The sequence below is a fragment of the Hemitrygon akajei genome, chromosome 21 (assembly GCF_048418815.1).
Source record: "Hemitrygon akajei chromosome 21, sHemAka1.3, whole genome shotgun sequence".
Taxonomy (NCBI): Eukaryota; Metazoa; Chordata; class Chondrichthyes; order Myliobatiformes; family Dasyatidae; genus Hemitrygon; species Hemitrygon akajei.
The window spans coordinates 48,741,535-48,759,149 of NC_133144.1; the positions used below are offsets into that span (position 1 = coordinate 48,741,535).

The 17,615-nt window shown below is 41.3% G+C and overlaps 1 protein-coding gene across 1 annotated transcript in view; it reads left to right on the forward strand.

Annotated features, from left to right (window-relative positions):
- The first annotated feature begins 2,427 nt into the window (after positions 1-2,427).
- Positions 2,428-17,615, forward strand: part of cdh23 (cadherin-related 23) — a 1,051,763-nt gene continuing 1,036,575 nt past the window's right edge. Inside the window, exon 1 of the mRNA XM_073025359.1 lies at positions 2,428-2,572. The gene's annotated coding sequence lies outside the window, so the exon portion shown is untranslated. The remainder of the gene's footprint in view (positions 2,573-17,615) is intronic.

Below are 17,615 nucleotides of genomic sequence, written 5' to 3' on the forward strand. Positions count from 1 at the left end.
CCCTAAACAACAGCAGTGTGATGGGAAGTAACTAACTCTTGTAAATTTCAGTGGAGTCCCTTTGGAGAATTTGCTTATTGCTTCTCTCAACATTTTGGAAATTTCAATCAAATCATTCCTGAGCTTTCTAAATTCCAAAGATTATTACCCTATTTTGTGCAATTCTCTTTTGTAATTTTGATAGTTTCTGGGTATCATTTTATGGAGATATTTCAGGTCAATTGGTAACTATCTCTGGTGAAAAATCATTGACTTGAAATGTTGACTGTGCATTACTCTCCACAGGTACTGACTGACCTGCTGAGTGTCTAGCAATTTTATGAATGTCTAGCAAAAAGAAAAGCAATTTTTCTTCTACATTAGATATCTGGCTTCTGCTGTACTTTGCTTTGAAGATACCTTTCTGCTATGATTTACAGTAGTCTAGTCTATGTGAATCTGAACCCAGTTACACAGGCATAGGAAGTCAGTAACTCTGATATCGGACAATGTAGCTCTGTGCTGTGGTGCCTTTCATGTGCATTCTCAGGTGATGCTGCCAATTTGGTTTGTAAAACATTGCCTGCCGATGAGGCTGTTCAGTGATGCAGCAGCTAACTGTGAGCACTGTTGGCTCACAACTCCAGGGAAATTAAAAGGGGTGAGATGTAAGGCATAGACTCAATGGGTCTAATGACCTCTTTTGAGGTCATAAGAAAATATGAAAGAAATATAAGATATCAGAGATTGCTAGTGAATTATGTCTGTAACCACTTGCTGGATATATATACATACACACACACATTATGTATATGCTTTATACCATAAAACACAGGAGCAGAATTGGGCCATTTAGCTCATTGAATCTGTTCTGCAATTTGATCATTTTTCTGCCTTCTCCCTGTAATCTTTGATATCCTTACTAATCAAGAACCTATCAACCTCCACTTTGAATATACCCAATGACTTGGCCCCCGTAGCCGTCTGTGGCAATGAATTCCACAGATTCACCGCCCTTTGGCTAAAGAAATTCCTCCTCATATCTGTTCTAAAAAAAATGCATTCTGAGGTTGTGTCCTCCGGTGCTAGCCTCTGCCACTATCTGAAACATCTTCACTACATCCACTCTAACTAGTCCTCTCAATATTTGGTCTGTTTCTATGAATTACACCCTGCACCCTCATTCTTCTAGTGCTGTCCCACTGGAGACTATTCTTCAAATTGTCTTTGAAGCTCATGAATGGACAAGATTCTTTCACCTGCCAGCAGTCTGCTCCCAGCACAAGACATCCTTTGGAATCTGAGCATCTCCCATTCTGATGGTACATCCAATCCACAAGCTGCTCTCTCAGCAAAATTGCCCCACCCACAGGCCTCAACATTGATCACAGCAAATGGTGACAATTGACTAGATGAATAAACTTGCTCCCAAATTACTGTTACTTCAATTTGGACACTCATATTATTGTTTTTACTCATTTCTTCAAATTGTAACAATAATACACTTGGTACCTTTTCTAGCGGTATACTTGTCTAACTTTTGGCCATAGCTTTTCCCACATTTGATTATGTCCTCTGTAATGCTCATTAATTTTAACGTTTATATTTTAATATTTTTTTCTCTGATATTATTCAGGATTTGCATAAATAATTTACGTAATCAATCCATGCTTTATATGTCCTTGACAGCCCTGTGACTGCAGATTAAGGCGCAGCCCACATTTCTAAAAATATTGGCCCAATAATCATAACTAATTGTAATATGTCATTTATTCCGAATTTGTGCTATTGTTGGCAAATATTTGCATGTTTAATCGGTTGAACGTGTACGGAAAATGAAAGCATCCCATATGTTGTTGCTGTAGTTCTGGTGCTCTGGCTTAAATGCAAAGATTTAAACAATTACAGTGTTGAACCCTGCAACTGGGGAATGATAAGGAACTTAACCTCCACTCGTTTTTCTCACTACCCGACCTGATGTTTCAAAAGAACATTCTACTTTACCAACTCATCAAAGGGTGATAGATGAGACAGTAATTAAAGCGCCGGTTCTGTTTGGTCGCACAGTATCTGCTCTTCGCAACTGATCTGTTTTTATTTTGATTTCCCTCTCTCGCCAATTATATTTTGGTAACTATTTGCACGGTTCTATCTTATATGACAATCGGCTTCGCAGGACTTCATTGCAGCCCGTGCGCGCTCCGCCTCGCGGGACGATTGACGGAATGATGGTCCCGCCCACTCGCGAATCAGCGGCATCTTCGCCCGTCGCTGATTGATTGACGCGGCCACGACTAATAGAACCCGCGGATCTCCCCGGGCTGCGGTCTGATTGACAAAGGCTCCCTCCCAGGGGCGTTGATTGACAGGTGCTGGTTGCTAGCAGGTAGCGGGTTGAGCTGCTAGTCGTGCTCCTGGTTCTCGCTTTCCACATTCCTATCCGAGGTGACTGAAGCTCTCTACAGTAGTTTGCATCGGGCTTGGGCAGATGCTCTGAACAGCGGGTCCTCACCGAGCTCTTGGCAAGGGCGGTGGAGGTGTGGGGCAACAGGTGGACCGGGTCGTGGATGGTGTCCATGTCAACACTAGACCGGTAAGTGGGACTCAGCAGATGACAGGAGGGACCGATACCATGGGTGCGAAACGTATCCGTTACAGACATATCTGTTTCCCATGCGTATGAGGTAATTTCGTTGTAACCAGAGCTACCTCTTGTTACTTTGTATCCTGTTCTAAAATTAATTTTCCCCACAATCACTTTGTTATTATTTCGTTTATCACCATTCATTATTTTACATTATTTAATTTCCCCATTCACAGAAATAAATTACTACTTCTGTGAACATTGATGATCTTTCTCAGTGTGTTTACGCGGGGACAGGGGACGAGTTTACGAACATCCCATATTAAATTGAGTACCTTGAGTTGAGCATGACTGATAAGAAGTAGACTTTTTTTGTTGGTTTGATCACGAAGGGCCGAAAGGCCTCCATGTGGCTTCTTTGAGCAGGAAGGACCTCTGTATTGTATTTTCCAAGATGCTGTACCGAAAAGCTGAAAAATATATCTTTTCCGAGGGTACTGTATTTATAAGGGATCCTATAATATTGATAAACTGCCCTACTTGAAAAGGTGGAAAAGTCACCATCATTAATTACGCACAACCCTGCAACGAACCGAAAGGGGGGAATACTTGGCACATTTCCTCTCCGCCGGTGAATACCTGCCAACCGAAGGTCAGTTATCTTCTCTCCGAGGCAACGGGCGGCGCTTGCGGTCTATTTTGCCCAAGTGGCGAGAAGGGTTAACCGGGAGCGCGGGGGGTCTAACTGGAACTCCTCGTGCCGGAGCGTCACGGAGTCATTGCAAGATGCTACTACACGCCATTGCACGCACATTGTCTTATTTCCCATCGTAAGTAACTTCCTGAACAGTGATTTAGCTGCTGCAGGTGAACAATTGCAATAGGGGGACGAATAATGGTATTCACTACTTTTTGTTAAAAAAAAATACCCGCTGAAAATCAGCAGAAAGCTCCCTGAAAGCGCGGGTCGCTCATAAACAAACACTGTTAAAACTAATGCATTACAAACGCTCGGACTGTTACTTCAAACATAAGATGCGCGTAGGTAATTGCCGGAGAACTTGCACCGGTTCGCGAAGCTTCCGACTCGCCGAACCTAACAAGACTAGTACCGTTTTTACCCTGTGTCTTCGAGGAGCAGAGACATTGCATTGTAATTATAAATACTGTATCGAGGTATATTGCAAAAGGAAAATGTCATGCAGAATTCATGTGCAGATGTGCACGGATATTTGTAATCCCACAGCCTAGTAATGTGTCGTAGAATTGCAGTGATGGTAGGGAACCGAAGCTATTTGGTGGAGTTATTTTCTGTCGACTTGTTTGAACAGGACATAAAACCCTCCGGATACGTCTTAACTTGTCGAACTAATTTTTCTACACGGTCTCCCCCATTGCAGTGGGAGTGTGTGGAGGTGTTCGATGCTTAATAGCAGCAGAAATGATCAGATATACGACTGAACAAAAATGATCCCAGCTGTTGCCTGGGTTTGCGAGAATTGAGTGGGAAATGAGTCCTGAGCTTATTAAGCAGGGATACAGGAAAACTCCCAATAACTTGCTGTCTAATACTAATCGAGTTATTCATTGATCGGACGCTGCTGGGGTTGTTATAGATAATGAGGTTCTTTTATCAATTGCGCCTGGCAGGGCTGCCGTCCGAACTGAATTGAACCTTTACGCTCTGTGCGTGGGTACTTAGCACAACGGCCACTCTCTTGGCTCTGAGTTAAAGTCCCAGTCCACGTAGTTGAGCTTGCTTTATACCGCTTTTTCTCCACAACTCGAGGACGCCTCGAAATGCTACGGGGTCAACAAAGTTCCTTCCAGCTCCAGCCGCTGTCATGAAATGGGAGCCGCAGACAGGGATGTAACGTTGGCCAGATATTTGTCCGGACACTTGGAATAATCCTACTACTGAAAATAAACGTACGATTTTTGAATGAGCAGAGGGCAGCTCGTGTTCACTGTGGTGTTGTATGCTTTCTCATCCACAAGACAGCTCTGTCCCCTCAGTCCTGCACTGAAGTGTCAGCATCGTTTTTACAGTGCAGGACTGACTGGAGAAATGGTTTTATGGTTTATTGTTGTCGGCTACCCTGAGGTACAGTGGTAAAAGTTTGTGCCATCCAGCAGAACATCCCACACATGTACATCTAGGTAGTAAAAGGAAAACATTTCTTATTTTAAATATTTAATAAGTGCCCCTTTATGGGCTTAATGTTATGAGATCCTGAAATATGCTGCATGAGTTTGTTTTTTCACATAATTAGGAATTTTCTCTTCCATCTTCTATCATAACCATTCTACTTGAAAAGCTTGATGTTAACGCAACCGACACATTTTACTTTGTTTCAGTGTAAGCATAACAAATAATCTTGAATCTTGTCAACTTGCAACTGAGCTGTTTTGGGTGTAAGTTGCTATAGACCTGTAAAGACTTGTTAACCTTGATAACACCAACATTTTAAGTAACCTGTTAAAGATCACCTGCACTGGGTTAGATGGCATCAAGAAGTATTTACTTGGTAATGTTAGATTTTTTTAAAAACTTTTTTTTGGGCATATAAGTGAACAGTTAATCACAATTTTAGGTCTGTTTTCTGGTACTGCACACAGGGGTTTAATGATATTTGTGCACAGTTCTCTAAAACAATTTGAGGAGCAAATTGGACTTTGCAATTTAAATTTAATGCAGAGTGGTCATAGGATGATGTAGCATTGGAAGGCCATTTGGCCCATTGCATTCCTGCTTACTTTTTGAAGCTCCCCCATCAGTCAGGAGAAGACAAGTGGTTAGCTGATCATAATGATATCTAAGGAGATTTTCAATTTGCAGACAACTTTTATATTTGGAATTTTACCAGAACTAGTAAGAGAGAAATTACTGTGGTTTTAGGTTGGGACCAATGATGACATGCACTCAGTTCATTTCTGAAATTGAAAGGTGCTGTGCATGAATTCTTAAGATAAGGTATTGCCACTGCAAGCCACACCATCTAAATGGAGTGAGATCTGGGTCTAGTGGCAAGGAAGGCTGAGATATTGGAGACTGGATTCTATTGCATGCATGTGTCCTCAATCTACAATGATCTTATCTCTATGTGCACATATCTCAGTCATGTATCTTATTCCTCAACCCTCCCTCCCTTAAGTCTACCCCACCTACGCATTCTTCCCACCATTCCTCTTCCCCCCCCCAGCATCATCTCCCTCTGTACAGTAATTAAGGCAAGTAGCATCAGAGAAACGTCTACATTTCTTGTATCAGTGAAGAAAAGGGTTATATTCACAAACTGAATTTGTGAATAATTAAATGCAGAATCAAGTTTAATATCACTGATATATGTTGTGAAATTTGTTTTGTAGCAACAGTACACTGTAATATGTAAAAATTTCTATGTTACAATAAGAAATTTTTTTAAAGTAGTGCAAAAAGACACCAAACAGTGAGGTAGAATTCAGAAATCTGATAGCAGAGGGGAAACAAGCTGTTCCTAAGATCTTGAGTGTGGATCCTCAGGCTCCTGTATCACCTCCCTGATGGTGCAGTGAGAGGGTTCATGCCCTTGGTGGTGGGGGTTCTTAATGATGGATGCTGACTTTTGAGGTATCATATTTTGAATGTTGCCTCAATTTTGGAGAGGCAAGTGTTGTGTTAGCACTGGCTGAGTTTACAGCCGTCTGTAGTTTTTTTTTTATCCTGTCCATTGGCACATTATACTAGATGCTGATGCAAATAGTTAGAATGCTCTCTGGAAAAACGATTTCACGAGAAGTGTATCGCAACTGCATTTTCCGAGAGCAGGTTTTAAAGCTTCAGTAAATTAAGTTTTGTTCATTAAGTGGAACTTTCTCACTGCTGCCTTTGGGAAGGATGTACAGGAGCATTAGGTCCCACACCACCAGGTCAAGAACAGTTATTAAACTTCAACCATCAGGCTCCTGCGCCAGTGTGCATAATTTCACTCATCTCAACTGTGAACTGATTCCACAACCTATGGACTCACTTCCAAGGATTCTACAACTCATGTCCTTGGTATTTATTTATTTATTTATTTGCACAGTTCGTCTTCCCCACACTAGTTATTTGCCAGTATTTGATTCAAATGTATTTTTCTGTTCTCTTCTACTGTGAATGCCTGTAATACAATTAATCTCAAGGTAGTAGATGATGACATATGCATACTTTAATAACAAATTTACTTTGAACTTTGAAAGATTCCACTGCCAGTGAATCCTGTTCTGGCCAAGGTGCATCTCTTGGGAATGTCAGCTGTGGCTGGATGGATGACTTTTTTATCTGAGTCAGAATGTGTTTTCTGTTCAGCTCATCTCCTGAAACTGATTGTACAGAACTAGTGCATCATGAAATGTGCAATTTTGCTTGATGTTTAGCTGAAGTCTCCCACTTTCTCAAGTTGATGAAAAGATCTCCAGGGATGATTTCTGAAGAACTGCAATGGAGTCATCCCTGGCATTTTTCACTCACAGCACTTCGTGTGGTTGCTGTCATGTTACTGATCAGGTTCTGATCAGATTGCTTTTTGTGGGAGGTTGCTGTGTGCACATTAACTGCAGTGCTGCTTGCTTTGGGTTGTAATGACTTTGGTTTATCAGCACGCTTACTTGAAAGAGTTGTGAAAGCAGCTAGTGAAATGCAAATGAAAGCACTTTCTTGTGTTACTAAATGCACATTTTCACCATGTGGGAACTTGCTGTGCAACTGGTTGCGTATGTCATAAGAGTAGCAATACTTGAAAGCATACATTGCCTATGAAATGCTATCAGTTAAATAAATGCAAATAATTTTGCTCCCAAAATTATACTGTGTTTTTCTAAGAATTGTTTCAAACCCCACCACCCCTGTAAATGTGGTGGGTGACTTGCTCCCATTGCTTAATAAGGTAGATTAGAGCCATGATTCTGTGATGTGATTATGTTTGGTTAGGCAATGACACCTCATAATACTACTGTTCTATTGTGCCAAGCGTGGAAGTTTTTCAGAAGCATAATAAAGCCTTGGGAGCAACATAGTGAATTGGTGTTAGATATTAGAGCTATCACTGTGTGCACTCACAGAGGAAAGCTGTGGATGGTGTCTGCAAGTGAGAGAAATCTCTAGCATGCTTAGGAGAAGGACAATTACATAACTGATTAGGTTAAGTTGCTGAAACATCCAACAAGGTAGTTTTTCAGGCAACTCTGACCAGACCATGAGTAGCCTTTCTGATACCCATTTAATTTATTTAACCCCTAACTTTAAGATTGCAGTACTCTCCTCTATTGGCCTCTTGAGCAGCTCTGAATTTAATTGCTTCACCATTAGCAGCTGTGGCATCATTTGAAGCTCAGGAAATTTGCTTAAAATTTCTGAAAGCTCATTATCCCATCATGTTTGTGGGAGACTGCTGTGTATACTTTTGGAAATAGTAGCAATTTTGCAATGACTGTGAGGTGGTCTAGGATTTGCTGCATATTTTTTGTTTTAACTTGATCCTGGCTTGTTCACTTGCCAAAACATCCCCTTATGAGATTTTGTGCTAAATTTTGTTTCTTAGCACATCTATGAAGCACTTGGGAACATTTTAAAGCCACTGAGTGAATTTTAAAAAATTCACAACATGCTAAACAATGCAGTGGATGTGAACAGTAAACAAGTGACCCAGGTTCAAATCGATCGCTGTCTGTAAGGAGTTTCTGTGTTCTCTCTGTGACCATGTGGGTTTCCTCCAGGTTTTGCCTTTCCTCCCACATTCCAAAGATGTGTGAAGCAATAGATTACTTGGTCACATGGGCCGCGCAGGTTGCATATAAACAAGCAGGGTCAGTCTTATGCTCATTACCCCTACTGGGGCATAGGATGCCAACAGCAGCCCACCAGAGTGTCCTGCCCTGGGCCAGTACTTCATGTTGTTCCCAGGTGTAGTTCATCTTTGATGTTCTTTTCTCTCCCAGGGTTGAGGTCTGCGGAACTCCAACAGAGGCTCTGTACACTGGTGTTGGGATGCCCCAATCAAAGAGAGAGACATTTTTAACCATTTATTTTTCCAAAATTTACTGATCCATTCCTGTCCCTTGTATTGTAATGTTTTCTTCACAGTTTGCAAAAGAGTGAAGGGCCCCTCTATATATCCACTGGTCATAGGAATGGCTTTTATTAATTATTCTCAAGTTTACTTCAACTAAGTTTCAACTGTGCTTGTCTGGAGTTGTTTACTAGATCTGAAATGGATGGACAAACTTCCTTGCAGAGGATTTGTGAACTGTGTTTTTGTAAACTAAATTGGTTTATTGGTGTCATGTATAGCAATATACAGTGGGGAAAAACTTGGTTTTTCAAGCCATGTATACAGATAATTTCATTACATCACTGTACTATGAGGTGGTGGTACTATAGGGTAAAACACAAAACACTGCAGAATAAAGTGCTACAGTTACAGAGAAAATGTAGTGCAAGCATACAATAAAGTGTAAAGCCACAGCGAGGTTGAATCCATCGTATCATACCGGGGATGAAGCACTGGATTTATAACAGCTGGGTAGAAGCTGTCCTTGAGTGTGCTGGTAGATGTTTTCAGGCTTTTGTATCTTCTGCCTGATTGAAGGTGGGGGAGGGGGTGGAAAGAGACAAGAGAACTGGTGTGAAAGGAGTCTTTGATTACGTTGACTGCTTTCCTGAGGCAGTGAGATGTATAGAGAGGCCATGGAGAGGAGGCTGTTTTCTATGATGTGCTGAGTGGTATCTGCAACTCTCTGCCATTCCTTGCCATGATGGGCAGAGCAATTGCCCTACTAAACCTTGGTGTTTCGGGATAGGATGATTTCTATGGTTCATTAATAAATAACCTTTCACAATCTGGTGATGTCATTGTTGCCATTATTGATCTGTCTCTGTAGTTGACGTCTTTGAATACTAGTTCAGTGGTTTACCCGCTGTATTGTGCATCCTCTGTTCTCTGGAAATTGATGGTCAGAGACACATCAGAACAGTTTTGCTAAGATACTCCTCTCTCTGGCTGTATTAGTGATAATCTGACATGGTTAAATGTCTGACCTCATGCCTAAAATGATTGGTATTGAAATGAATAACATTTCTGGACTGCAATATGTTCAAATATTATTGCATTACCTCACCTGTGTTTGAAGTAATTGGGTGTTTTAGGAGAAATATTTGTTCATATGAACCAATCTGATTTAAAATATTTAAATAATACCTATTTCTCTTTCCCTCTTTCTCTATCATGCTATCCACAAATTTCACTCTCCCTGGCTCCTTCTCTAACCAGCACCCCCATCATTTCCCTTTGCTAGATTCTTCCCTCCTCCCACCTTCCCACAACCTTGCATTGAATGGTGATAATGTGTGACGACACTTGCAGACTGCTCCCACCACTCATGGATATGTTGGTTAACGCAAAATGATGCATTTCACTGTACGTTTTGATGTTACACATGACAAATAAACTTGAATCTTGAATATAGCTTGTTGTAGTTGCCAAGTTTTCCTGAACAGAGGAATTGATTTCGTTACTTTCGTTATTTACTAATGTCTCATACATTAGTAAAAATCTTTACATTACATCTCTGTCTAAATGAGCAATTTATAGTAATTTGTAATAAATAGTATGTACAACAGGACAGTCAGTGTAGCATAGAAATACAATTGTATCAGCGTGAATTAATCAGCCTGATGGTCTGGTGGATGTCCTGGAGCCTGTTGGTCCTGGGTTCAATGCTATGGTACTGTTTCCCAGATGGCAGCTGCTGGAACAATTCGTGGTTGGGGTGACTCAGGTCCCCAATGATCCTTTGAGCTCTTTTTACACACCTGTCTTTGTAAACGTCCTGGATAATGGGAAGTTCACATCTACAGATGTGCTGGCCTGTCCTCACCACTCTCTGCAGAGTCCTGCAATTGAGGGAAGTACAGTTTCCATGCCAGACAGTAATGCAGCCGGTCAGGATGTTTTCAGTTGTGCCCCTGTAGAAACTCCTTAGGATCTGGGGACCCATACCTATGAAGACGGTTCATCTTCAACCGTCTGAGATGAAAGAGGCATTGTTATGCTTTTTTTTCCACCACACAGCTGGTATGTACCACGTGAGATCCTCAGTGATATGTATGCCGAGCAACTTAAAACTGTTCACCCTCTCAACCCCGGATCCATAGATGTCAATAGGGGTTAGCCTGTCTCCATTCCTCCTGTCGTGCACAACCAGCTCCTTTGTTATTGTGACATTGAGGGAGAGGTTGTTTTCTTGACATCACTGTGTCAGGGTGATTACTTCTTCTCTGTCGGCTGCCTCATTATTATTTGAGATAAGGACAATCCGTTTCAGCAAATTTTAATTAGCAGATTGGAGTTGTGGGTGGCAACACAGTCATGGGTATACAGAGAGTAAAGGAGGGGGCTTAGGACACAGCCCTGAGGGGCACCTGTGTTGAGGGTCAGAGGGGAAGAGGTGAGGGAGCCCACTCTTACCACCTGCTGGCGATCTGACAGGAAGTTCAGGATCCAGCTGCACAAGGCAGGGTGAAGGCCGAAGTCTCTCAGCTTCTTGTCAAGCCTGGAGGGAATTATGCTATTGAATGCTGAATTGCACTGCACTGGCTTTGACTTGCGATACTCTGAATACAGTTGCAGACATGCTTCAGTTCTCGTGCAACATGTCTTGAGCCTCTGAATTGAAAGGAGATCAACTACTTGAGTTGTAGAGAGAAAGCTGTTTCTGTAACTGAACCAAAGGCTCCCTAGGAGGATAAGAGTAAATGATAAGAAGTATCGACAGAGCACATTATTGACCCGATCTAGACTACGCTGTTGGATTAGGCTGAATTGTGGAAAGTAACACTTGAATCTTAAATTTGTCAAAAGCTACTAAGTGAAAGGAGCAGAAAGAGAGCATCAAAAACAATCAAGAATCTATTGATATCCCAGGAGATGAAGACAGCTGTGTCTCAGCAGCATTGAATGCTTAGCTTTTGCATTTGCTGTTGGTTTTGAATGTAACAGTGGGCATCACGGTAGTGGTTAGTGTGACATTATTACATCTTGGGGCATTGGAATTCAATTCTAGCATCCTCTAAGAATGTTGGTATGTTCTCTAGTGTGTAGATGGGCTTTCTCTGATATCCTCCCAAAGTTCAAAAACACACCGGTTCGTAGGTTAATTAGCCATTGTAAATTGTCCTATCAGTAGGCTAGGGGTTAATTTGGTGGGTTGCTGGCCAGCACAGCTCGGTGGGCTGGAAGGGCTTGTTCTATGCTGTATCTCTAAAGTAAAATAAAATTAGAGGGAAAATAGGTCAGGAGGGCCGTTGTATCTCCCTGACACGCTGCATACATACTGAGCATCATTATGGATATAACAGCCAGACTGTGGCTTCTACAGTAATTGCTCTGCCTGTGTTCCAAACTAAAACTGGACAAAATTATGATTCCATAAGAAGTGACTGGCTCAATAGTTTGTTGGAGGAGGAAAAAAGGGAAAAGAATTCAACTGATTTTGCTCTAAATTCCATGTGATCTTTCGAACCAGTTTGGGGCGAGTGTACGGATATCTTTACCCAGAGGGTTGTAAGAATGTCAAGCTTAAGGGAGCGACTACAGTGAAAAGGCAAGATTGGTTTGAGAAGAATGACGTGGAAGGAAGTTTGGATACTGGGGAAGGAGTTGGGTGAGATGAGTCTCATAATCAAAATAAATTTGCATTATAACTAAGACTAATCTTTTCTAAGGCCTGATGACTTTATTCCACCTTAATCAAAACTTTCTTAGTCATGAACGTGACTTTGCTGCAGGCTACTTTGATAAACACGGTAAATTGGAGATCTTATAATAATCTGCATCCCATGCCCCAAGTTGCCTATGTGTTATTTCTGGGCTTCTCTATTTACTGAAATACCTGACAAACTGATGGTGGTTTCCCGTGTAGTCTCATGAACTCCCCATTGTTGTTCTCCTGGCTCAGTAATCGTGAAGGACCAGCAGAAAGTAGGGTTCATTCCTTTTCCTTGCCTTACTGATGGCTCATGCATGAGTGGCCAAATTTAATTCCATTGTTCTAGTACCTCATCTGGACTTTGCGTCTATCTCAAGCTGGCTTGTGCACAAAGAACCATATCAAGCACAGACTGGTGTGCGTGTAAGTGTGTCTGTTATATCATGCTTCAGTGGGGTAGCTGACTTGGGTAACTGAGCTGGTCAATTCACCAGGAACCTAATATATAACATTAATATTCATCAGTAGAGATTCCAGGGTTCCTTTGTCTCTGTTCAAACAGCACCTATTTTTGTACATTCATCTGAAGATAATTCCTTGGGTAGGATGTGCTATTGGTGCACATTTATGGACTTCCTTGCCTCTTAAAACTACACACATTTGAGTTCTGTTGCATTGCTATTTAATATATATGTAATTTGACAGATTAACCCTGCCGGTAGCAATGTTGTCAATGCCCAGTTATTGTTGACTGAGAGAAGTGTTGATAGAATTAGTGACATAGTTCATTTTTTAAATAGCAATGGGACCTTGAACAGGGTAAAAGGAATTACTGCGTGAAAAAGACCTGTGTGCAGCTTGAGCAACTTCTACTAACTTGACAGTTGGTCAATACAATAATGGATTTGTTGACTAATAGCAATCAATCTCTGAGCTTACCCACTGTTTAATATCTCATCTAGTAGCAATTTTTCCAGCAAAGCGCAGCACTGCCAGTATTAATATACTTTGAAAATTATTTAATTTTCCTTCCGATATGCTGGTTACTTCATTACGTGTCCTGGAGGCTTGTCAATGCAATGCATCTGCTGTTTGACTCACTTCTGTGTCAATAAGACCCACTGGCTCTTCCTTTTGATCATTTAGTAGCTGCTTTTCCCTCTTTAAGTTGGTTACCAGTGTTGGTACTCCAAATCTCCAACAATCTGGCCTTTCAGCTTTGGTTCCAAGCTATCAGATTTTCTGGAGTACTGGATATTACTCCTATTAATATCACTACACACTTGTCACATGTACAATGCAGTAGTATAATAATACAGTGAACCTGATGAGTTTAAAGGGACCACGTTAAAGCAGAAACTTGGTGAGTTTTGGCATTTGTTTTTCAGCTCGTCACAAGCTGAGGCATGCAAGCATCATGAGCGTATCTTCAGCCGCAAAACAGCCTGTATTCCAGACCCTCATCCTGGCTGTACATCAGCTGTGTTCCAATCTAATGAATGGGTCAAGTACTGAATCAATGGGAATTAGTCTTGCAGTAACACAGTATGGAAACAGGCCTTTCAGCCCAACTTGTCCATGCCAGCCAAGAGAGTCCCATTCGTCCATGTATCTCTGAGCCCCTGTTATTTGTGTACAAATTGAAACATCTCTTGAAGGATGTCTTTCAGATATTCAAAATTTCTGAAAAATTGAATTGGAGTTTTTCAGCCATGAACAACCCACAGCTTCTCACTTTATCCCCAACCCACCTACTTTCCCCCTCACCTGGCTTGACCTTTGAACTTGTTTTCCTTCCCTCACCCCCAACTTATTCTGGCTTCTTCCTCCTTCATTTCCAGTCCTGGTGAAGGGTCATGGCCTGAACAGTCAACTCATTATTCCTACCCATAGAATGCTGCCTGACCTGCTGAGTTCCTGCCGCATTTTGTGTGCACTAGCAGGAAATGTTGAACTTTTCTGTGGATTGGTGCACAGTCAGGGATTAATCAAGTGGTGGACCCTTTGGTTTGTACTTTGCATCTTGTGTGATGGGCTACATTAAATGAGGTTAAGTTAAACAGCAACTCTTGAGGTCTGCTCAGGCAGAATTGAAAGTGGAAGTGATTTACCTCTTTTCACATGGTGCTGCATAGCATCTCGCTGACTGACGGTAATGAAATCCATGTGAGGCTGTGAAATTATGGTCAACACAGCAAAAGCAATTCTGGCTGGTGCACTTGGGTGTAAGTGAAAAAGTGTTTGATAATTTGTAATTGCTGCCAAATTACTTAGAGCTAATAAGTCATAAACACAGAAGTGGACCCTTAAATCTATTATGTCCACACAGAGTACCAATCTGTGCTAATACACTGAAAATTGTAAAAATCTAAAGGGAAGATTAGCTTTCTTATCACGTGATGTTGAAACGTATAGTGAAATGCATCATTTTATATCAACAACTAATAGTCTAAAGATTGAATGGGGGCAGCCCACAAATGGTGCCAACATTGCATGCCCACAACTTACTAACCATAACCTTTAGGTCTTTGGAATGTGAGAGGAAAGTGGAGCACCCAAGGGAAATCTGCGTGGGGAGTACATACAAGCTCCTTACAAGCAGCAGTGGGAATTTAACCTTGGCGCTATAATATGGTGCACTAACCACTATACTACTGTGCCTCTGTCTCTGAGATCTGATGGTCTTAATCCTTCAAAATTGATCTTTAAACTTTTTTTTCTTTTGTGTAATCTAGGTTTCACTCTCCTTATCTGGCTTTCTCAATACAGTTTAAATCTAGATTTTCTTCCTGACTGTACTGAGGCTTCATTTCTCTCTGCAGAGTTCTTCCCATATTTCCTCCAGAGGATGGATGAGATGACTGATAATGGCAAGGTCACACTCTCAAATGCCTGTGATAAAACTGAAAGGGATGTGATCATGATATTGTGCCATTACATTAACCTCAGAATCTGGATGATGATAGTCAGGGATTCCTTCATAAAGCAATATGAAATTGGTAAACCAATAATAAGTGATATTACCAGGTCAAATTTTAATAATGAAGCTAATTACTGAGACTTTAAACATTTCTTCTGGTTAAGAGTAAACAGTTCACTGAATAGGAATTGCAATGTGTTCAATGCAGATTGAAATAGATAATGAAAGCTTGCTCCTGACAAATGAATTTTCTGTTTAAACCTTTTTCTTGTTGCTTGAGAGTTTGTATTGTTCCATGCTTCTGCAATGCTGCAAATGAACAGTGTCAGGAGTTGAAGACAGGAGAGAACAAAGGAAATGTATTCTTCCATGGTTGAAGAATTATTTACGGCTATGTTCTGGACACTGACGTCTGCGTATAGGTTTGTGTTCTCTCGCGTGAAGAGATTGTCTTTTGAGGAAAGTTTGGGCTTGTACTTAACGGAGTTTTAAGAGAAATTGGAAGTATTCCTAATGAAGCTATTCTGAGGGAGCTCAGTGTGAAAGATGATAAAGCAGTTTCCACTCATGAGATGGATATTGAAATCTTGAACTCTAGGCTGACATTAATTTCAGAATAATGATTATTAATTTTGACATATGTGGAGTTGTTCTTGGAGAATCCATCAATTCATAAGCCTATCTCATGCAGCTGTGGACATTGAATTATTCAATGTGAGAGATTTTTGCTCTATGGGGGAATTAGCAGGGAAAGAATTGAGCCATGGTCTTTATGACAGGGTGACTTGAAGAGCCACATAATCTGCTTCCACTTTGGTTTCTTTTGTTCTTGTGTCCATAGATTAGATTTTCCCAAAGCGTTGTGTTGGATACTTGTTCTTAAAACACTCAACTTTACAATGTTATCTGGACCTTTGGTTGCAGCGCTTGTGTCCAAGGTTAGGCTGCTGTCCTACTCAGAACCAGAATCAGGTTTATTATCACCGGCATGTGTCGTGACATTTGTTAACTTAGCTGCAGCAGTTCAATCCAATACATAATCGAGAAGAGAAATAAAAATAGTAATAAATAAGTAAATCAGTTACAGTATACATATATTGAATAGGTTTAAAAAAACATGCGTATATTGAATAGATTTTTAAAACATGCACAAAACCAGAAATAATGTATATTTTTTAAAAAGTGAGGTAGTATCCAAGGATTCAATGTCCATTTAGGAATTGGATGGCAGAGGGGAAGAAGCTGTTCCTGAATCGCTGAGTGTGTGCCTCCAGGCCTCTGTACCTCCTGCCTGATGATAACAGTGAGAAAAGGGCATGCCCTGGGTGCAGGAGGTCCTTAATAATGGACGCTCCCTTTCTGAGACACCGCTCCCTAAAGATGTCCTGGATACTTTGTAGGCTAGTTCCCAAGATGGAGCTGACCAGATTTACAACCCTCTGCAGCTTCTTCCGGTCCTGTGCAGTAGCCCTTCCATACTAGACAATGATGCAGCCTGTTAAAATGCTCTCCATGGTACAACTATAGAAGTTTTTGAGTGTATTTGTTGACATGCCAAATCTCTTCAAAATCCTAATGAAGTATAGCCGTTGTCTTGCCTTTTTTTTATAACTACACCGATATATTGGGACCTGGTTAGGTCCTCAGAGAGCTTGACACCCAGGAACTTGAAACTGCCCAATCTCTCTACTTCTGATCCCTCTATGAGGATTAGTATGTGTTCCTTTGTCTTGCCCTTCCTGAAGTCCATAATCAGCACTTTTGTCTTACTGACGTTGAGTGCCAGGTTGTTGCTGTGGCACCACTCCACTAGTTGGCATATTTCACTCCTGTACACCCTCTCATCACCACCTGAGACTCTACCAACAATAGTTGTATCATCAGCAATTTATAGATGGTATTTGAGCTATGCCTAGCCACACCGTCATGGGTATAGAGAGAGTAGAGCAGTGGGCTAAGCACGCACCCCTGAGGTGCACTAGTGTTGATTGTCAGCAAGGACATGTTGTCACCAATCCACACAGATTGTGGTCTTCTAGTTAGGAAGTTGAGGATCCAATTGCAGAAGGAGGTACAGAGGCCCAGGTTCTGCAACTTCTCAATCAGGATTGTGAGAATGATGGTATTAAATGCTGACATATATATTCAATAAACAGCATCCTGACATAGGTGTTTGTGTTGTCCAGATGGTCTAAAGCTGAGTAGAGAGCTAATGAGATTGCATTTGCCGTTGACCTATTGTGGTGATAGGCAAATTGCAATGGGTCCAGGTCCTTGCTGAGGCAGGAGTTCAGTCTAGTCATGACCAACCTCTTAAAGCATTTTATCACTGTCGATGTGAGTGCTACTGGGCGATAGTCATTAAGGCAGCCCACATTATTCTTCATAGCAGAGAGAGGTTGAAAA